The sequence below is a fragment of the Canis lupus genome, chromosome 7 (genome assembly GCF_048164855.1).
Source record: "Canis lupus baileyi chromosome 7, mCanLup2.hap1, whole genome shotgun sequence".
In the NCBI taxonomy this organism is placed as follows: domain Eukaryota; kingdom Metazoa; phylum Chordata; class Mammalia; order Carnivora; family Canidae; genus Canis; species Canis lupus.
In genome coordinates, this window is record NC_132844.1 from 34755993 (window position 1) to 34779550 (window position 23558).

The following is a 23558-nucleotide window of genomic DNA, read 5'->3' on the forward strand; positions in this document are numbered from 1 at the left end:
GAGAGATATCATGATAAAAAACAAAAACAAACTATAACTAATTCTCACCAATATCAAACTTATTCAGAGACCGTCAATTTCTTGACTCAATTATCCTGAAGGAAATTAGTATGTAAAACAGACAAGCAGAAAGCTTAGTTATATGTCCCAGGGAGAGGTGTGGAGAAGCAAAGATTCTGGTTCCCTATAGTCTTTAGCTAGGAATTGAGAAGTAAAACAAAAGCAACCTTCAGCAGCATCCTCTTTCAAGGAATAGCTAAGCAAGGCAAATGTAAAGAAATCTAGGAGTCTTCTCCTGGCAATTATTAAGTAAAAATATGTTATTAAGTAAAAATATGTTTTTAGGAACTCTTTCTAGAAACCGCATGAATATGTGGTTGTTGTTAAAGCTGTATTTTCTGCTAACTTTAAAGCACTGTACTAAATGTCACATAAATTCAGAATAATTACATATGGATATAGGTATGCTTTTTTCATTTTTGACTATTTACAATCATTTCTAACCCCAATTAATAAAATTATCTTCCAGTTAAGTTTAACTTATGATTCACTAAGCATTCAGTGAATGCCTCTATGAGCAAAGCACAGGACTAAACTCTGAGACACAAAGAAGAAATCACAGTGATTGCTGTCAAGAACTTTATGACCTAGAAAGGAGATATGATGAGTGTGTAGAAAAATGAAGATTTCTAAGGGCCATCACAGAAAATAAGCTATGGAAAGTCAGAGAGGGGATCATTAATTTTGTGTGAGGGAAGATAAGACCTCATGGATCAGAAGGCATTTGAACAAAGCCTTAAACCACTTCTAGGATTTGGATGTGTGGAGGGGATAACAGCATTCCACGGATACACACAAACACAAAGACAAGGCAGCAAGATAACTTGAATGATTTACAAATACAAACAGAGAATTCAATGTGGCTAGAGTATGGAACATATAGAAGGGAAAAGAAATTAAAGTCAGAAACAAATTTATAAAAGGTAGTGAAAGTTCCAAAGCTGCACTGATAGGGTAGCCATTAGTTACATGTGACACTCAGCCTTTGGAATGGAGCTAGAGACATATTTCAAAAACTTAGCATAAAAAAGAATATAAAATATTAATAATTTTTATATTGATGTTATGTTGAAATAAAATTTTGATATATTGGATCAAATATATTTCTTTTCACTTTTTTAATGTGGCTATGACAACATTTTAAATTACACATGTGGTGCAAATTGCCTTCTATTCTAGAACAATAGCTAGAATGTGTATTCTTTTTCGATAAGAAGTTGGAGGCCTTAGGGTAAAGAGTGAATGACTAAGTGACACAATTGGGTATCTGCTTTAAGATGACTAATCTCGATTTAAAGGGGAGACAGTGGACCAGAAAGAAGCAGCTAGAAAAACACACGAGATGTAATGAGGCCAGTGGCAGCAAGTATGTAGAAAAGAAGACAGATGTAAGTGATGTTGGGAAGGTAGAACTGGCAGTATTTGGCACGAAATCAGAAGTACTGTATAGGCAAACATAGAAGTCAAGAGCAATGACAAGTTAGTGGAAGAAGTGACTGGAATAAATGCAATGATGTTAACAAAAACAGAGGGAATTAGTTAAAAGAAAAAAAAAAGATGGATTCAGCTTGGGACATAATGAGTTTTAGGTCCAAAGGATACAGGTGGAAGAGCTGAGCATACAGTTAGAACAGAGGCTCCTATAATTTGAGAGATCTTTAAAGGCCATAAAGAGGGAAACAAATGCTAACAGAGTTTTTTAAATAGCAGTTTTTACTCAAGAAACAAAGTCCTCTTGTTCCTCTTAGATCGGGCACAGAGACCACAGCTTCACATATTATCAAAAAGACCATAACAAATTGTCAAATATCATCGATAATGGCATCTTTAAAAGGAAGTTCAAGGTATGGGAAAGCAGAAAATAAGGGGAAACTCCATTTAGCTCTTGTTTATTGAGTTCCAATAAGAATCAGGCAAAGCACGGCATGCTGGAGAGGTGGGTATGAATGAGGCAACACCCTATCCTGAGAGCATTCATAATCACATAGTTTTTTCTCAGGTAAAGTGAAAATGTTAGTGAATGATGAAGTTGGTAAAAAAAATCTGTCAAACCTTTAAGCTGTAAAGATTACAACATCTAATAGAAACAAAACCTGAGGCAGAATGGGGTCATTTCGAGAATGGTACTGTTTTCTTTCATTTTGTGACTGGTTTTAGTACAATACTAGCCTTAACACTTTTTAGCATTCTGTATCTTTAAGCTCACTTTTTATGTTAATATTCAGGAATCATTTCTTTCCAGTGGAGAAAAAAAATCTGTTCTGTGTTCTATGTGAAGTCATGTCTCTAATTTAAAAATATAATTTCCATGATCAAAGATACCCACAGGAGCCTCCTTACAGCTAAAAAAAGACTACATCTTGCAAACTAGAAAAAAACATCCATTTACTAGTGAGAAAAATGACAATACCACATCCAATTCTCAAAGCATTAACTGGAATTGTATCATGGTCCAGACGCAATTGGATAGGGCTTGGTTAGTGGCACTCTAACAACTACAAACAGAACATTTCAATGTTTGGGGGCACAGGAAACAAGGACATTGAAGGTTTGAAGAATCATTATCTTCCTATGAAAGTCTGACCCCTGAGTGAAAGGAATAAAGAATACAAACATTTTTCAAACAGAGAGATGGCAGAGAATGGCTACAGTTTAAGAAACTGAATAGCTATAAACAGAAACTATAATCATGTCTGACAGAGTATGTAAGTACTGCACAATATTAGGGTTGAATTCTGTGATTTCCATTGACTGAGGGGGAACCACAGGTTTTTTTTCAGATATATACTAGTGGTTCTGGTAGAATATAATGTAAAATTCCTTATGAAAGGAAGACATAAGTCTTTTAAAAGGCTAAATGTGGCAATTTCTTACTACTCATAATTCATATACTCACTTGGACTCCTTTCCTTCCTTTTTTTTTTTTTTTTTTTTTGGACTCACTTCCCTTCCAAAAACAGAATAGAAAAGATAGATGCAGGGGGGATCCCTGGGTGGCTTAGCGGTTTGGCACCTGCCTTTGGTCCAGGGCGCGATCCCGGGATAGTCCCGCGTCAGGCTCCCAACATGGAGCCTGTTTCTCCCTCTGCCTCTCTCTCTCTTTCTCTCTCTCTCTCTCTATCATGAATAAATAAATAAATAATCTTAAAAAAAAAAACAAGAAAAGATAGATGCTTTGTCCGAATTCTGATGAAACATTCTAGGATATAGTCATGGGACTAGGGAGAGAGCTGATGGCAAGTCTTTATGCTTGCAACTAACCCTAAGAGAAGAAAATATGATTGAATGATCGTTCTAATAACATAAGAATAAATGATGATACAGTGACAGATCAGACAAAGGAGTTCTTTCTTAGAGGAAAATATTACTGCAATTTCATTTTAACTTGAGCTGAACTATTATTTGGTAAAACGCTATAGATCCTTAAAGAATATTAATTCAAATCTTCTAAGCTGTCAGTGAAATACACTATAACTCTTTTTCTTCTTCATTACTTCAGAAGTCCTGATGCTAAAATGAAGATGTAGTCCCCATTATAGAAAATGTCACTTTATGTGACCCTTATGATGATTATGGAAAATCAAGGCATTGATCTTATCCTCATTACACATTCAAATGATGATATAGTCAATGCCCCTTTCTCACAGTAACATTTGTTTAAGTTTAATTACTGTACAATTAGAAAACCATCTTGTACTTTAAATTCAAGACATTAATTTAAAAAGAAATAAAATATCTATATGCCATCCTCCCTAAATACCAGCTAGGAGAAAGTCCAAGAACAAAGAGATACTTAAAATTTTGATATTAAAAGATCTTTTATTTGGAGGGAGATTGCTAACTTTTAGTGATCTCTTATTAAATGCCAAGCACTGGATGAAGTGCTGTACATAGATTATGTCATTGAATTCTCATTCTACCTTATGATATCCTAAAACAGGAATACCAGGAATTGACATTACTAGAGATATGGAGACCCAAGAAAAGTCTTCCCACCCCCACCAATGCAAGCCCCTCACTCCCATTCCAGGTTGCTGTTCCTCTGCCTTATGAGGTTGACTTGATTGACTGCTACAGTATACTCTACTATTGCCTGACATCCCTCCATAGAGAGAAAACAAGTTAAAGAGGCGATAGTAAACATGTCTCTTGGAGACTCCCATGGAAAGGGGTTAGTCCTGTATTTGCTAGCTAAAGTAAAAACATTTTTACGATTTTTTTCTTTGCCATAGCTAATAATTTTCTCTACCAAAAATAAGCAGAAATGGTAAGAACGTTGCAAAACGTTTTACAAAGATAGTGGGTAAATCAAGTGCTGCAGTTATTTGTAACATCAGTGGAGGTGAGGAGGAATGTAGAGTTCCCTAGGAAAGCTGAATCAGAAATTTTGGTTACAAGGAGCAAAAATCAAGCTGAACTAGTTTAAGCAAAATGGAGAATGGGAGGACTCTGAAGCTTCTTAAGAAATACAAGAACAAGTTGAGCATACTGAGCTTGAAAAGGTCAAAATTAGAAAAGTTCTGATTATTAGAGTTCCTTAAAAATTCTGCTAGCGATAGCCAATAACCACATGCAAAGATGCTCAACATCACTAATCATTATGGAAATGGAAATCAAATCCACAGAGAGATACCACTTCACATCCCTTAGGATGCTGGCTACTATAAAGGAAGGAAGGAAGGAAGGAAGGAAGGAAGGAAGGAAGGAAGGAAGGAAGGAAGGAAGGAAGGAAAAATAACCAGTGTTGGTGAGAATGTGAAGAAATGGGAGCTTTTGTGCACTGCTGATAGGAATATAAAATGGTGCAGATGCTATGGAAAACAGTATCAGTTCCTCAAAAAATTACAGAAAAATGCCATATGATCCAACAATTTCACTTGTGGAATTGGAATATATATATATATATATATATATATATATATATATATATATATATTTACTTAAATTGATTCAGTCAATTACTGAGTACTGGTCAGGCAGTACTCAGTAATTGCATATATATATTCTTTTGCATATATATATATATATATGCAAAAGAATTGAAAGCAGGGATGATCATGCACATAGCAATAGTTAAAAGACAGAAACAATCCAAATGTTCATCGAAAGATGAATAAACAAAATATGATATATACACATAATGATATATGATATATACACATATTATATATACATTAACTTTATTCAGAGTTAAAAAGCAATAAAATTCTGATATATACTACAACATGGATAAACCATGAAGACTATACACTAAGTGATATAATACACTAAGTGATATAAACCAGTCAAAACAAATATTGCATGACTCCACTTATATATGGTATCTAGAGTAGTCCAATTTATAGAAACAGAAGGCAGAGCAGTGATTGCCAGGAGCTGGGGGGTGGGGGAGTGGGAGTGGGGTTATTGTTATGAGTATAGAGTTTCAGTTGAGGAAGATGAAAAGTTCTGGAGATGGATAGTGGTAATGGTTGCAACAAGAAATGTAAACATAGCTAGGAAACAGAGAGGGACAGTTCTCAAAATGTGGAGGGCAGCAAAAGTGTTCACTATAAAAGGCAACTTTTAGCAGATAGGGAGACAACTGTTATTTTTCATACTTCCATATGGCTTCATTTATTCTGACTACACTGACTGAACACTTGTACATCAACTCACATTTCAGTGTCACTTAGTTGCCGAAATTATTTGAACTATCTCCATGAATCTTTCATGTCCCTGGATACTTGGAGTGATACCTTTAAAAAAATTAGTCATCTTTAACAATATGAATGTTGAATTAATAGGAAAAGATTTGGATGTTACACACACTAGAGTATTTTTCTAACTTTATTTTTAGTTTTCAAAAATATCAAGTAAAAGTGATATATAGTGCTTTTAGGTAAGTAGCAAAAGAGAATACTTTCTGAAGAATGGATATATACTTTTCCTATATTTTTTCCATCTTATCTACATAAATAGCCATAAGAATGCCAATGGTTGCCAGATGAGAAAATAAACTTAGAAATTAAAAAGCATAAATAAATAAACGAGTGAAAGGTGAAGCATTTGCTTTTGGATGAACAAAAACAACAATTAAAGTCTAACAACTGAGGTTTTGTGTTCAGCAAATAATGAGTATATAAATTAGTTAAGAGCAGCTCATGTATGTATTGTATTCTGAGTATTCCATCCTGACCTTCTAATTGTCTCAAAATAAAACCCTTTATTGATTTAGGCAAGTCAATTAAGGGCCATTCGGCCATATCTTTATCATGGTTTCTGTGGTTTTATCCCTGGAGATAATTGTCAATTTAGCTAAGAGTAAGTGAAGCTACAAAGAGAAAAAGACATGTAAAACATCTTCTAAAATTTTAAAGTAAAAAACAAAATGACAGAAAGTAGAGGGGAAGAAAAAAGAAACAAACGTTCAATTATTTACATTTTGGCAGGTGATAGCTGATATTTGACCTGTTCTGAATTTAATGATTTCTCTTTGAAACTAATTGTGCTTTTATTTCAACTACATCTTTCTGGGAAAGTAAAATTAAGAGAAATAAAATACAACTATTATATTATTGTACAGACATCTTTTCTACAAAGTAATCCCTTTGCTCAAAAGAATAAATGTTTAGCTGTAACAAAACTGAAGAATCTTTCTTTTATGCAAAAAATGAGTTAAAAATAGAATAAGTTAGGGGTGCCTGGGTGGCTCAGTCAGTTAAGCATCTGACTCTGGACTTCAGGTAGGGTCATGATTGGGTGGTGAGAGCAAGCCCAGTCAGGCTCTGCACTCAGCAGGGAGTCTGCTCCTTTCTGTCTCCCTCTGCCCCTCCCCCCACTTACTCTCTCTCTCTCTCTCTCTCTCTCTCAAAATAAATAAATCTTTTTTAAAAATTAAAATAGTTAATTAAAATTAAATTTTTAAAAAGATCAAATTTCAGTGTAAAAATGGCAAACCACATAGTTTTACCCATCCTAATATTAAACATCTGATACATAGTTTATCAATAAAGAGCATTAGGTTACTTAACTCTCAACATTGTTCTCCCCACCAGAGGTGGTACAGTGTAGAATTAAACACCCAAACCTTATAGTCGCACTCTCCTGGTTTGGAGTCCGTCTCTGACTCTACCTATCACTTAATCTCCCAGTGCCTCAGTACCCTCATGTGGAAAATATGGATGATGATGACGATAATGACGGTGGTGGTGCTGGTGGTGGTGGTGATAATCCTACTTTACAAGTTTGTTGTGAAAATTAAACAAATGTATATAAAGTGTTTACAATGGTGGCTGACACATAGAAAGTGATATAAAAGTATTCCCATTGTATGTTCAGGTCACTACAGATGCTGAAATCTACAAGTTACGTTAACAGGTAGGGGAAAAAGAGTTACCTGGTTTTATTACTTCAAGGTGATACTCATTTTTCACAGGTCACGTGGCTTTATTTGGAAACATGCATGCCCCTTGTTTTCTAATAGAGTAGTATCACACCAGCCCAGCATCCCTCCTTTCCCACTCTTGCCAGGCTATTTCACTTAATAAATTTGAGGACTCTCTCTCTCTCTGCTGCTTCTAATAGCATTCAGCAGTTTCTTTAACTATTGTACAACTACACATGAATAAATACAAAAATATGTTAGAATGATATAACAATGTGAATAAACCCAGAGAAATTAAATGATTACATAAAGCAAATAAAGTCATTGCTGCCAAACTGAACTAATTATATCAAAAAGAAAAGAAGGAAAATTGCAGCAGGGATTCTTATAAAATTACTTTATCCAGCACTAAAATATTTTTTAATGTATGGTATGCTTAAAATATTAACATTTTGTTAACATTTGCAAATAAGAGACTAGCTACTCATATTTTCTGGTTTTTAACATTTTTTTTATTATTTTGGTCAATGTTTTAAATTATCCTAAATGTGAATTTCCTTATAACTTCTAAAATACAAATAATCAGAACACAAAGTGGAGACTATTTAACAATACATTGGAGGAGAGCAAACTTGTTCAAAACCAAACAAGATAAGTGAGTTGGTAAGTAGAAGGAACCACACAATAATCCTCAGATGGTTGGTCTATTCATGGTTATATTTCCATTGACTAGAACTGTGTCTTGCACACAAAAGGCATTTAATAAACAGTTGTCTGAGTTTTGAATGAATGAAATAGTTGTCAACCTCTAAACCTATTATCAAGGATCTGGACATTGTAAAAGGTGTCAACAGTCTGAGAAGTGGTTCTCAAATGGAATAGGACCAACCCACTAATGGGTGTTTGAAAATACGGTGGGAAATTGGCTTGTCGCAATGACTGTCGGTGCAACTGCCAGGTAATGGTTGGAGGCCAGAGATTCTAACCTCTCTGCACTATGGAGAGAGGTAGGAAGGACAATTACAGAACAGCCCAGCACAATAAAGTTTTCCACCCAAAATGCAAATAGCAGTCCATCAAGAATTACTAGAAACAGAATTAGGATGGAGGGATAAGAGACAAAGCAAGCAAATCAGAAAGGTTGGGGCAAGATTGGAGTATCTATTAGAGTGCTCAAGACATCTCTGCTATGACTGAGAAAGAAACTGTTTAGAAAACTGAGCCAGGCTAACAATGCCTAAAAATGTCCCAACCAGAGCTTCTGGGGTATTTGTACAAGCTGTAGAAGTGATCCCAAGTCCTTTTTTATAGTAAAAACAAATATGGAACAATTATAAAGTAAGAGGCAAAATTTCTTTAAGATAAGAGATTCAAAGAAATCCCATGTTTGTGGTAAGCACCTGGGGCATGTTCCCAGAACTCCATATACACCCACCCACATACCCTTCACCTCCCACCCTCATACTGTCAGTGGGTGGCACTTTGGTGGAAACACTACCTCAGGTCCTGAGTTGTGAACAGTTCATCAGAGATGAATAGCAGTACTAAGTTTAGAATATTGCGGAGGTAGTACAGGTTAGGAGCAAGAAAAAAACAAGGCATCTAAAGGAAGGTGAAGATGTCTAAGAGAGTTCACCAAAAATAAACTTCAAGGTACAAAATACACAAAGTATACAAAGTGGCAACATTAAGGCCTTGATTATTTCATTATTAAATATTTACTGAACACTTTTATATGCATCAGGCACTGTGCTAGGCCCAAAGGATAGAGATGAACAAAAGACATGGTCTGACCCTCATGAAGCTTATAATCTATTGGAGAAGACATTAAACAAAAGAACAATAACAGAAACTCACAGAACACTTCAAAGATAGCAAGGAGGTCTATTTTAGACTGAAGTATTAAAGGAGAACTTTGCTAAAGGAGTGGTATCTTCTGAATTCTGAACAATGAATAGGAATTAGGTGATCTTTACAGAAATGCTTCCTGGCAGAGACCTCAGCCTATACCCAGGCCCAAGGCAGGAAGGAGCCTAGCACACAAATTCCTGGAGTTATAACAGGAAAAGTGTGGCTGCTGTCTTGGTGAGCTGGGGACAAAAATCCTTCAACCTCCCATAGGAATTTGGGTTTCGATCTCATCAAACTGGGAAACTAAGGGGGCAGGGTTTAATTAGACGTGAACCACGTTTTGTCTTAATTAAGATCACTGGTGACAATGTGTAGAATTGGAGGAGGCAAAAAAAAGGGGCAGGTAGATCTTTAGAGAAGCCAGTGCAAGGGTCAAGGTGAGACATGATGCAGGCTTAGTTGGGAGTGATAGCAACAGAAATAAGAAATGTAGACGATATGAAGCACAGAGTCAAAAGATTTGGTAATGAATTGGATGTACAGAGTGAGGAAGTGACAAGGATGACTCACTGGTGTGGCACCTGCAAGGGTGATAGAGCCTGCCATGTTCCAGAGCAGGTAGCCTGTTTCAGGAAAGGAAGTTTCAAGGACTCAGTTTTGGATTTGTTCACCAGGAGTGTCTAAAAGCCATCCTAGTGGAGACATTTTTTTAAAAAAGATTTTATTTATTTATCTGACAGAGTAAGAGAGAGCACAAACAGGAGGAGCAGGAGAGGGAGAAGCCTGGATTCCAGGACCCTGGGATCTTGACCTGAGCTGATGGCAGGCGCTCCTTAGTGGAAACACTTTATATTTGAATCTCCAATTCAGAAGTGCGTTCTAGATCAGGGTGTGAATTTTGGAGTTTGAAGCACCAATAGAGAATATATAAAGACATAGCATTGATATGATCACCTAGGAAAAGCATGTTTGTCTCAATCCATGAAGACAACACTATTAAATTCTCTGAAATCAAGTAAACATGATCCCATAATTTTATTTCCAATACCTTTCCATAATATTTTATTTGGTAACCATTCTTTCTGGTCTTTTTTCTAACAAACTAATGTAATACAATGGAATATTACTCAGCCATTAGAAATGACAAATACCCACCATCTGCTTCAACGTGGATGGAACTGGAGGGTATTACGCTGAGTGAAGTAAGTCAATCGGAGAAGGACAAACATTATATGGTCTCATTCATTTGGGGATTATAAATAATGGTGAAAGGGAATTGAAGGGAAGGGAGAAGAAATGGGTGGGAAATGTCAGAAAGGGAGACAGAACATGAAGACTCCTAACCCTGGGAAGCGAACTGGGGGTGGTGGAAGGGGAGGAGGGCGGGGGGTGGGAGTGAATGGGTGATGAGCACTGAGGGGGGCACTTGACAGGATGAGCACCCGGTGTTATTCTGTATGTTGGCAAATTGAACACCAATTAAAAATAAATTTATTTTAAAAAAAAAGAAAAGAATAAACCTCCCCCACCCACCCAAAAAAAGACCTTAAATGTTATGGCTCTATGTGCTTCACATTTAGATGAACTAGCAGCAATAATTGCCTTCTCCTCATGTGCTTTTCATATTCCTGAGTTCAGTAAAATGGTTACTAACAAATGCTTATCAGAAGTTCATTGTGTCCCCTTTCACAAAGATGGCGTGGAAGGCGAAGAAGGAAGCCCCTGCCCCTCCCAAAGCCAAAACCAAAGCAAAGGTTTTGAAAGCTAAGAAAGTGGTGCTGAAAGGCGTGCACAGACACACAAAAAAAGATCTGAACGTCACCTACGTTCCAACCTTACGTCTCCAAAGGCAGCCCAAATATCCTCGAAAGAGCACCCCTAGGAAAAACAAGCTTGATCACTATGCCATCATCAAGTTCCCCTGACTACTGAATCAGCCATGAAGAAAATAGAAGACAACAACACACTTGTGTTCATTGTGGAGGTCAAGGCCAATAAGCACCAGATCAAACAGGCTGTGAAGAAGCTCTATGACATTGATGTGGCCAAGGTCAACACTTTGATCAGGCCTAATGGAGAGAAGAAAGCATATGTTCCACTGGCTCCTGACTATGATGCTTTGGATGTTGCCAACAAAATTGGGATCATCTAAACTGAGTCCAGCCAGCTATAAATCTAAATTTTTTCACCATAAAAAAAAAAGTTCATTGTGAATCTATGACATCTAGTATGTTAGTATGGAAAACATTTGCAGTGTACTAGCATTTCTCTGTTTCCATGACTGAAATCCTGCTGGTCCCATCATCATCTACAATGTAAAATCCAAACCCTAGGCTGCATATTTTTCCAGACCCTCTCTTGCCACATCCACATAACATGGCATGATTTTGCAGTAAGTTCTTACATTGCTTCCCTCTGTTCTGCTTTTACCCATGTGTATCCTATGCCCAGACAAAATAAAAATGCAGTGTTTCTTATTAAAAAATTATGAAGAATTTCAAGACAGTGACAATATAGTATTAAACCAAGTAAAGGGTCCCTCTGAGGCCCTATGCAGTTGCATAGGTTGCAGGCCCATGTCCTGGCCTGTTTCCTGCCCCAGGGATAATAATAGTATCTACCTCATAAGGCTGGTTGGGGATTAAATGAGGCAATAATGTAAAACAAATAGAATGTCTTAGCACATAGTAAATATTATGTAAGGGTGAGCTATATAGATGTACACAACAGAAGATAGTTCATTGGGACTCTGGAGTCCTTTTTTTGTGTTAGAAAGAACCTTGTCTTCCAAATCTTAATTTTATAACATAAGCCTATTTAAAAAGAATACAAGAAAAGTCCTCATATTTTGCATCTTATATTCTTTACTCTCCTTCCATTTAAATCTTCCCCTAATACTACTCAACACTCAACCCTTCTAATTAATTGCCTCTTTGGTAACTCAAAAAAAGGAAAAGGTATAGGGGTAGGATCTATATTTTAACTTCTTTAGGAACTTGTGGAAAGGATGAGTGCCTGATAACCACTGGTCAAACCTCATTCTTGGAAAGAATTTCAACAAGAAAACATCTTTGAGAAAAGTGTAATGGAAAGCAACTCAGACACAACTAAATATAATCTTATCTCTGTCAACTTAGAGGAGAGGAATCAAAGGAAGAAAAATCTGGAATATTAAAGTATGGCCCCATAAGCCATTTTCATGCCTAATTTGCCCTCTTTACTTTGTGGAGGAACAAGCACTTGAACCAGAATAATACCATATGATTTCACTTACATGTGAAATTTAAGAAAGAAAACAGATGAACATTTGGGAGGGGGGAAAAGAAAAGAAAAAGTAAAGAGGGAAACAAGCCATAAGTGACTCTTAATGATAGAGAATTGAGGATTGATGGAGGGAGGTAAGTGGGGGATGGGCTGGATGGTAGCTGGGTATTAAAGAGAGCATCTGGGATCCCTGGGTGGCGCAGCGGTTTGGCGCCTGCCTTTGGCCCAGGGCGTGATCCTGGAGACCCGGGATCGAATCCCACATCGGGCTCCCGGTGCATGGAGCCTGCTTCTCCCTCTGACTATGTCTCTGCCTCTCTCTCTTTCTCTCTCTGTGACTATCATAAATAAATAAAAATTTTAAAAAATTCTTAAAAAAAATAAAAAATAAAAAAAATAGAGAGCATCTGTTGTGATGAGCACCAGATGTTGAATGTAAGTGATGAATCACTTAAATTCTACCCTTAAGACCAATATTGTACTGTATGTTAACTAAGAAAATTTGAATTCTTTTAAAAGGGAAAAAATAATACTAGAATTTATCATATTCAAGTTGATATTTTGAAAATATTTTCTGTCTGGATCTGAATTTAAGTACATTAGAAAAATATGAGAATTTACACAGAACAACCAACTTGTTGAAGAAAGAGGTGACTGGATTCTTATCATTGCAAGTCTCTAATTTCTTTAGAAATAGAAAATGATTTCAAATGTTGTCAGTATATCTTGAAAAGTAACAACATTTCTTGCAGATATTATATAAGAAATAGTAATAGACATTTTCCCTTTTCCCAGATATTATTTTAATACCCTAAAAAGGGAGAAAAATGACCAAAAATAGTAGCAATCATCATCATCATAGTAAGAGTGATTTTCTTCCCAGGAGCTTAAAGTCCTTGTTAAATATCATTTTATAATGAAAAGAAGGCAAATGGACTATTGAATTACTGGCACTACTATCATTATTTGGATAATGTAATAGCATCTGTAGTGAATTTTAAAATAGTTGAGAAAATCAAATATCCAAAACATATAAAAAAGCATAGGGATTTCTCTTGTTTTGACCTCTGAACTTCACTCTCTACAAAAATACCTGGGTGATGGAGTTCTGATAGCTCATAATGTAAATTATGCCAGCCTAAGCGTAAGACAACATAACAATTTAGAGAATGAGTAGCAAATTGGAAATGTCACACTAACCTATTAGTCTGGATTCTCAGTGTTGGTGACTCACAAATGGGGCAGTTATTTCAGTATTGGCATCTGTGACAAGTCCCACACCAATTCTCCAGGAAAATTAGATTCTTTGGAAACAAACAGACAGTAGAGCAATTTTTATTAGTCAGTCATTAGTCCATCACTATGGGTGTTGAAGTCATTTAGTGTACAGGTAGCAATGATGTCATCCATTTAGGGCTCTGTTAGTGTAACATCTCTGGCTAATATTTTTGTTAGCTAATAAGTATTTGATTCTTCAAATGTGTAACTTTAGTAAAATTATTTGAAATTGCGACAGACATACTCTTGCTATCAGTATAACTAAGTGTGTTAAAAATATGCTCCTTTAAGGAGGCAAAATCGCTTTTTGGAGTGTAGTTCTGCTGGACAGGGGCTTTGGAATTAGATGGAATTACATGTAATTTCTGTCCCCCATTACTTAATAGCTGTGTGGATGTGGACAAGCTAACTTTTCAAAACCTTTATCTTCTTGACCATAAAGTTGTCATAATAAGAGTTCCTACTTCACAAATTGCTGCAAGGAGTCAAGAAATAATCCATGAAAAATGCTGAATACATGTAAGCTGCCAAAAATCTCATTATTTATACATTAAAATTCATTTTATAGTATATTAGAAAGAATATAATATCTAATATAACTTAGGATAGGAGTAGATTTAACATAACCTCAAAGATCAGTATTATCAGGGTTGTCAGCCATTCTTACCAGAGCAGTCATTTTTGGGGGGATTCTGAAGAATTCACTCAGAGATTCTGAGCATTATTTGGGGTAGAGAAGACATGAAAGAGGGGGTCATGGGGAGGGGTGATGAGCTGGGTACATAAGAATTGGAGGACCAAGGCAGATTGACACAACCCTTCCCACCAGAGCATCTCAATGTCATCTGACAACATCTGTGATTCCCCACTTCCTTTTACATTCACGTCCAAATCATCAGCTAATTGTCAGAGTGACCTTCAAAATCAATCTAAAATTTGACCATGTCAGATGACATGAGCTTAAAGTCTCCACTTTAACCTATACCACCATCATTTTCTGTTGTTCTTCCTCCGACTCCCAGCTCTCCCAACAAATCTGATCTCAACACCAACCACAGCCATAGTGATCCTGTTGAAATCTAATTCTGATTTTTGTCACTCCTGTACTCAAACCATTCCAATGGCCTTCTAACTAATGTAGAGTAAGCTTCAAAATCATTTCCACATATCTGCCAAGTCACCCGTACCTCTCTGATATCATTTCCTACCTACCACACTCCTCCTTTGCCCTCCCTGATCCAGCCACACGTCTCTGCCGTTCCTCCAACATATCAAGCATAGTCTTTTCTCAGGACCTTTGTACTCATGATGCTCACTGTCTAGGCCACTTCTGGATGGCATCTGCACAGACACTTCTTTCAGTGGACTTTACCAGGGTTGTCTTCTCTGACTCTCCTCCATAAACCAGCTTCCCCATCACTACACTTTTTTTCCCTTCACCGCCACCAGACACTTTATTTGATTGTTTATTGCCTGAAAACCCCTCCCAATAAAATGTAAATTCTATATGAAGAGAAATTTCTTATTTTGTTCATTTTTGTATCCTAGTACACAACAGGTGCTTAACAGAACTTTATCATTGATTAGCAGAGTAGAGGAGAAAGCAGTATCCTGGTAGACTATTAGGATCTTGGCTTGTGGAAGTGAGCAGGTAGTGGTACAACTCATTGAGTTTGGAAATCCAAGAAGAGAACCTGGTCAGGGATGTTTTAGTTCTCTACTACTGTTTAGCAAATTACCTGCAAAGGCAGCAACCTAAAACAGCAAGCACAGAGTTTCAGAGATGTGGGAGCAAATTCACTGGGTGGTTCTGGCACAGGCTCTTTACCTGTTGTAATCAAGCTACCAGTCAGGCCTACAATCATCTCAGGGATTTGTTGATGATTGAAGAATCAACTTCCAAGCTTGCTTATGTGGTTATTGGCAGCTCTTAGTTCCTCCTTAGTTGATGCCTTGGATGTTTCAGTTCCTTGTAACATAAGCCTCTCCACAGGACTACTCACAACACAGCAGCTGGCTTGCCCCCAATGCCCCTCCTTTCTGTGTGATATCCAAAAGAGAGAAAGCATAAGCAAGAGAAAGCTTTCAAGATAGAAGCTGCAGAATTTTCTAACCTAGTATCAGAAGTGACATGCCATTACTTTTGCCATATGGTATTGGTCACACAGATCAACCTTGGTACAATGTGAGAGGGGACCATACAAGTGGGTGAATACCAGGAAAGAGGGATCATTAGGGAACAGCTTGGAAACTGGACAGCACAGGGGACAAATGGTAAGTTCAGCAAAGTACAGGCTGACTTTGAAGGGCCTTTCAGATATTTAAGGGGAACTATCAGACAGAGAGTGGTAGGGACAGTTCTAGCAAATGAAGACAGGTCAAGGGAACCAAGATAACATCCTAATTTAAGCATGCTTCTATGATAATCACAGCTTTTGAGTCAATTTATTATCTTGAAATTTCAAAAAAATTGAGATTAAAGTTGATCTACTTTCATTTCGTTTTGTACCACTAATATTTTTGATTACGAACTTTGAAATATATATATACCTATTAAAATTTAGGAAAATCTGGGGTGCCTGGTGGCTCAGTTGGTTAGGCATCTGCTTTTGGCTCAGGTCATGATCCTGGAGTCCTGGGATCAAGCCCCACAAAGGTCTCTCTACTCAACGGGGAGCCTGGGCTCCCTCTACCTCTGTCTGCTTGTGTTCTCTCTCTCTCTTTCTGTCAAATAAATAAAGTCTTAAAAAATAAAATAAAATTTCAGGAAATCTTCCACTCCATAACTAATAACTATATAATTAAATGGTTCTATTATTAATTCATTCTAGTAACATTTAGTGGATTAAGTAATATTTATAAAGAATAAAATTAGAATACGTAAAATCTATTTTATATCTATCTACATCATTGGGAAGTTTGAAATCACTACACAAAAACATTTCCCTACCTCAAGTCTTCTCTATTATCTTACATTTCAGAGAAAAAAAAGAACAACCCCTCCAATTGTGTCCTTGATGCCACCTGACCCACCTTCTCTGAGAATGTGCTCATGAATGATCTCCCCACATCTCACCTTTCTAACTACATGTTCTCATAAGATTCCTCCCCTCAGCTCATGAGTATATTCATGCCCTCTTCTTAACAACTCTTCCTTACTTCTTCTATCTCATCTTCTTTCTTCCTTTCTCTGCCAAACTTTACAAAGCAAATACATTAGCTACTTCCTATTTTTCCCCTCCATTTATTGAAATCCAACATACATTCTCATCTGCTCTATTGAAACCTCTCTCCCATGGCTTTACCGACCTCCTAGCCATCAAATCCAGTGCTTTTTCTCACTTTAATCTTTGTCTGCAGCACTCAATTGTGTCAGAAGCCTTCTTGTAACAAATCCTCATTTCTAAGTTTTCACTACAGACTCTTCTGTTCCCATCTCCTATCTCTCTTCTCTGTTGGTAGCTACTCTGTCTCGTGGCACCAGCCCAAATAGAGGTATCTCCCAAGGATTGATCCATGGATTTCTTTTCCTTCATGTTTTCTCCCTTGCCAGTTTTACCCAAGCTCATGATTCCAAATACCACCTAGATGTTGATAATTTCTACCTATCTGTTTATAGCTCTTATGTATCTCTCAAGCTCAGTGCCATATTTTTAACTATAATACCACATTTTTTACTGAAGTTGATGTATTTCCTCCTTAATGGGATATCATCCTCCTGACACCCCAGGCTGAAAACATTTTCATGCTACTAGCATTTCACTTTTCTTTGCTTGCCAACATGTAGTCAATATTCATTCAGCCTTCATACAGTATAACATTCATTACTTCCTTATTCTCAGCACCCCATCCTACTTCAGGCCTTTATGATTTTTAATCTGCAACACTGGTGGAGTCTCCAAACTTCCCTCCATTTTTCTCCCTCCACATTCTGTTTTACACATGGTGCCAGAACCTTCTAAAACATGTCTAGAAAGACATCAGTTAAGTCCCTGTTACAAAATTAAGTCCAAACTCCTTATTCTGACATATTATTCCTCCATTAACCGATCTGGACTTAGATGTCACATTGATTACCAAGCTCACCAAAACACTCCAGCGTTCTTGATTCAGTTTCTGCTTTTGAGTGGACTTAATAATTTAAGGCTCAAAACTATTATCTGAAACAGCAAAAATAACTGACCTCTGATTAATGATCAAATTTTGTAAAGAAAAAGATATTCGCAACATTTATTAAAGAGGTAAGGGGAGATATCACAATAGGTATAGGGATAACTGCAATGGAGTTCTGCAGTACAAGAAAGAGATTGTGCTCAATTCTACATACAAAAAGGAAAAGTGAGAATTTATAGCCAAGGAGTGGGGAGGCCAACATATGTTGCCAAGGATATGTAGAAAAAGGAACCCGCATGCATTGTTGGTAGAAATGCAAACTGGTGCAGCCATTGTGGAAGACAGTATGGAGGTTCCTCAAAAAATTAAAAATAGAAATATCTTATGATCCAGTAATCGCACTACAGAGTAGTTACTCAAAGAATATGAAAACACTAATTCATAACGATATATATGCACACTGATGTTTATTGCAGCGTTACTTAACAATACCAAATTATGGAAGCAGCCCAAGTATCCATCAATGGATAAAGAAGATGTGATACACACACACACACACACACACACACACAGAATATTATTATTCAGCCATAAAAAATGAAATCTTGCCATTCACAATGACATGGTTGGAGCTAGAGAGTGTAATGCAAAGCAAAATAGTAAGAAAAAGACAAATTTATGATTTCACTCGTTGTGGAATTTAGGAAACAAAACAAACAAAAGAAAAAAAAAGACAAACCAAAAAACAGACTCTTAACTATAGAAAACTGATGGCTACCAAAGGGGAGAAGGGTGGGGGATGGGTGAAATAGGTAAAGGGAATTATCTTGAGTTCTCTTTCCTATTTTGTAAGATGGTAGGCAAGAAAAGCTGAGAAGCTGGATAATAAGGAGAAGAAACCTGAAGCCAACAAGGCTGATGCTGGTGGCAAGCTTAAGAAGGGTAACCTCAAGGCTCAAATGCCAAAGAAGGTGAAGCCCCAATGCGGCCAAAACCCTATCCTAGTCAGAAGAATTGGCAGATATGCCTGATGGGCTGATTGGCTATGTATTCCAGAAAGACCATGTATAAGAGGAAGTATTCAGCAGCTAAATCTAGGACTAAAAGAAAAAGGAGAAGGTTCTTACTATTGTCACAAAACCAATTGGTGGTGAAAAGAATGGTGATATCTGAGTGTTTAAACTTCATAAACAATGCCTAGATATTATCCTACTGAAGATGTACCTCAAAAGCTGTTGAGACATGGCAAAAGAAACCTTTCGTTCAGTATACGAGAAAACTTCAAGCTAACATCACCTCTGGGACCCTTTTGACCATCCTCACTGGATGCCATGGAGGCAAGAGGGTGGTTTTCCTGAAACAACTAGGTGGTGGCTTGCTACTTGTGATTAGACCTCTGGCCCTCAATCAAATTCTTCTGTGTAAAATCCCCAAACATCTCACTGATGCTTAATTCAAGAAGAAGCAGCTGTGTAAACCCAGACACCAGGAAGGTGAGATCATTGACACTACGAAAGAGAAATATGAGATTACAGGGCAGCCAAGGTTGATCAGAAAGATGTGGATTTACAAACTCTACCAACAATCTAAGCCGTTCTTCAGCTTCAGGGCTGCCTCTGCTCTGTGTTTTCTTTCACAAATGTAGTTCTAAACTTCTTACGAAGAACCTAATTAAATAACAGATCCATTAAAAAAGAGTACAGTTATCTTGATAAATACTAAGCAATATATGGAATTGCTGAATCACTGTATTATACACTTGAAGCCAATATAACACTATATATTAACTATACTGGGATTAAAATTTTTTAAAAAGTCAGGTCCTATGTGAGAAGAGTTCAAAGGAGCCTGAATAGAGTTTAGTTAAAGAATCTTTGTCAATTCAGCTGAGTTCAAATACTAGCGACCCAGAATCTCTGGGTGGCTTGGCGGTTTAGCACCTGCCTTTGGCCCAGGGCTTGATTCTGGAGTCCTGGGATCAAGTCCCACATCAGGTTCCCTGTGGGGAGCCTGCTTCTCCCTCTGCCTGTGTCTCTCCCTCTCTCTCTGTGTCTCTCATGAATAAATAAATAAAATCTTTAAAAATATATATATTAGCAGCCTAAACAAATAATCCCCAAATCTCATTTTCTTAAAGAACAGAAACGGTTTTCAATGAAAGATCTTCAATCAGCACATTTAATTATTTTTTATCTGCAATAAGACTGGCTTTTCATCATTGAGTCAAAAAGTTTTACTCTGCAGCTTTGTCTAGTTAGAATGGTAATAATTCAACCACGTAGCCAATTTGAAATGCATCCTTTTCTTAGTTTTGGAATGAAAATAAAAATGTTAAACAATATGTAGGAATGTGATGTTAGATATGTTTTGTGCTCACAAAACACAATTATCTACTAACAAAATTTGATCAGTAACAACACCTTATGGGTTAATCTATGAATTTAGAGGTAAAGTCATTGATAGTTAAAATCATCAGTAATTTTCATAAGCTAGAAATTCACAAAATTATGTAAATTATAATTCTACAGAATAGGGGTTAATTCCATACATATCAATATTAAATACCATACTAGAACTTAAACACAGTTTGAGGAGTGTGAAACTCCAGGAAACGTGACAAGAAAACATATCACTCAAACCAAAGTGTATTTCTTTCCTGCCTGATTGTACGCTAAAACAGAGAAAAGTTAGCACACTGATTGATTATCCCCATAACCCATTTTCTCATACTTCACATGGGAATTCCCTCAGACCCTCCCAGGGTACCCCTCTTAGTCCTCACATTTCTTCCTGTAGGCATGAGCCTAGTAGTAGTGGGTATAGAGCTGCTTTCTTAGTATGGCTGGTTACCAATATGACCCAACTGGGTATGGAAGAAAACATGCCTTGTGTATATAACAAACAAAAAAGTCTTTCTTTGACCTCAATTTTTAATTAACACTCAGCAATTTTTCCTGTACTTCCTAATATGCATAAAACTTAGAGATCACATGTATTGTGTTGTTCTGGAAAGAAACATTTTATCAGAATATTCTTTGACAAGCATTGGCGGGTCATCTAGTAAAAGTGTGTAGACATGGAGTCAGAAGACCCAGTGTGAATTCCAGTGCTGCTGCTTTTTAGCTCAGTGACTCAGCATGTCACATATTCTCTTCAACCTTCAGTTTCCTCAGGAGCAAAATCGAGGTAACAGTTCTCTCAGGTGATAGTTCTGATGTGAGTAAAAAGTGAGATAATGCATTGTGAAAACTAACACAATACAAAAAACAAGGCTTTTTTTTTTTTTTTTTTAATGAGGGCTCAGAAAATCTCTCTTTAGCAAAACCAGACTCCTCAGGTCACATTCACATCTCTGGAATACTGATATTTCTCAGGTTGAAAAAAAAAACCCAGCTCCATGTGTCTCTTTATGAAACTGAAAAGCAGCTGCACTTTGATTGACTAATGGCTGTATAACTTTGAAGAAAACTGAACTAAAATAGGATTTTGGTAATATTAAACTGAAACTGAGCAATATTAGAGGCAAGAAGTTCTGCTAGGTTTTCATCTTAAAAAGCCAAAAAATATGAAATAAAAATATGTATTTCTTTCAAAATCCCTACAGAAGTTGCATTTCTTGGTGTCACCAGCCACATTCTAAAATCTATGGATCACTTGAGGACCAATTATAATCTTCCTGGAAAAAAAAAAGAGAAACCTCTAATTTCTTTCTCTCCAAATCATCTCTTCTCTCATAAAGCAACATCCTTCCCTCTTTCATGGCCATCTGAGAATAGATAGCCAATGGTGTATTCCCTATGTTCCAATAATTAGTATACATCTCTCTTACATCAAACCACATCTACTTGTGGTGATGGTAGCTAAGGTTGCAGGCTAGAAAGATCTTGTTTATATTTGCATATCCCATACAAATACAAGGGATCATATATCTATATTTATAATACATATATATCATATATAACTAGTTGAAGTTAACCAAATATCTAGTCACTGAATATAGGACTATCCTGAAAGCACTGGTTTATCAATAATGGCCAAAATCATAACACTTAAAGGAAAGGACTCACTGTTGGACTACAATTACAGAAGACATTATAAGCAGGGTTAGCATGAAGGAAAAGATGAAATTAAACTTTCCTTTCAGCCTTTACACTTCCCTCTCTTTCTTCCCCCACCGCACCTTCATGCTACTCCCTTATTGCTCAGATAATTATCATACCCCCCACACACATACCCTACCATGACTCCTAATAAATGCCATAAAAATCTTTGTCCATCTCCTTTCAAATACAGCTCCCTTAGTGCCACTTACTTTTCTTCTGATTATGGCAATTCTCACACAAATATAAAAGAGTTCCCTCCATTATTATTGTAAATATTTACATTTAAATACACAGACATACACATTTATATGTAAATACTTAAATAACTTTTAAATCTAAAATGTTAACTCTCTGATCATGGCTTTTATGGTTGTGATAATCTAAGTGCAAAAAAGATACCTAATGATAAGATGATAATAGGGAAATAAGTGATAAAGACAGAGAGAGAGACACAGATAGCCAGAAGTCAAGAGTATGTATGTCCATGTATGTTTATATGTATATATGTTCCTACTTGGGGTAAAATACCCTTTAAGTCACAGTACTTTAGATAGCCTCCTCATTTATTATAAGTGAGGTCAGCCATATGAAGAAAAAAACATTTTCTCCCTGAATCATGTAAAACATCAAATAATGGACAAGACCTTTGCAAAATGCTTCCTACTCTGCAAACTTGTATCTTTCTTTAGTCTTAGGTAAAAATGATTTCTAAAATTGGTTTTGAACCCTCAAATCATTCATGATTGTAGCATTCTATATTCTAACCTCTCTTTTCAGATGTCTTTGTCTCTATGACAGTTTCACAGAAAAATCATTTCTTTTCCTTTTTTGAAAAAAAGTTACTTGCTTCAAGAAACTCCATTCGGGTTCTCTTTCAAAGATTACACAATTGGGAAATAATCTACAGTATTGCAATTTATCTATAGAAAATTATCACATTTAAGCCAACCACACAATATATATGTTTTATGCAACCCTTGAAATCAAGGAAATAAGTATAACCTCGGTTTTATGATAAAGGAAAGCATACGTACAACTTAAACTGATAGAACCAACCATAACCTATACCTAGTAGACTACTTATAGAAGTATCTGATGCACCTGAAATTAGGAGTCATGAGTTCTCTTCCCTTCCTCTCTATGGTTATTTCACAAAACAACCACTCTAGATTTGTTTTCTCCTAGCCACTCTAATGTTTGCCCTCCCTGCCTAGCAGGGCCGTGCTGAGAATCAAATGAGATAAAATATATTTTAAAATACTGTATTGTAAGATAAAATCAAAGAGGGAGGCAAACCATAAGGGACTCTTAACTCTAGGAAACAAACTGAGGGTTGCTGGAGGGGAAGGGGAGAGGGATGGGATACCTGGGTGATAGGCATTAAGGAAGACACATGACATAATGAGCACTAGATGTTATATGCAACTGATGAATCACTGAACTCTATCTGAAACTAGTAAAACACTTATGTTAGTTAAATGAATTTAAATAAAATTTTAAAAATAAAATAAAATGTGTTGCTT

At 36.5% G+C, this 23558-nt stretch overlaps 1 pseudogene; it reads left to right on the plus strand.

Moving 5' to 3' along the window:
• The first annotated feature begins 1337 nt into the window (after positions 1-1337).
• On the plus strand, positions 1338-19603 carry LOC140636393 (large ribosomal subunit protein eL6-like; annotated as a pseudogene).
• Positions 19604-23558: the final 3955 nt, after the last annotated feature.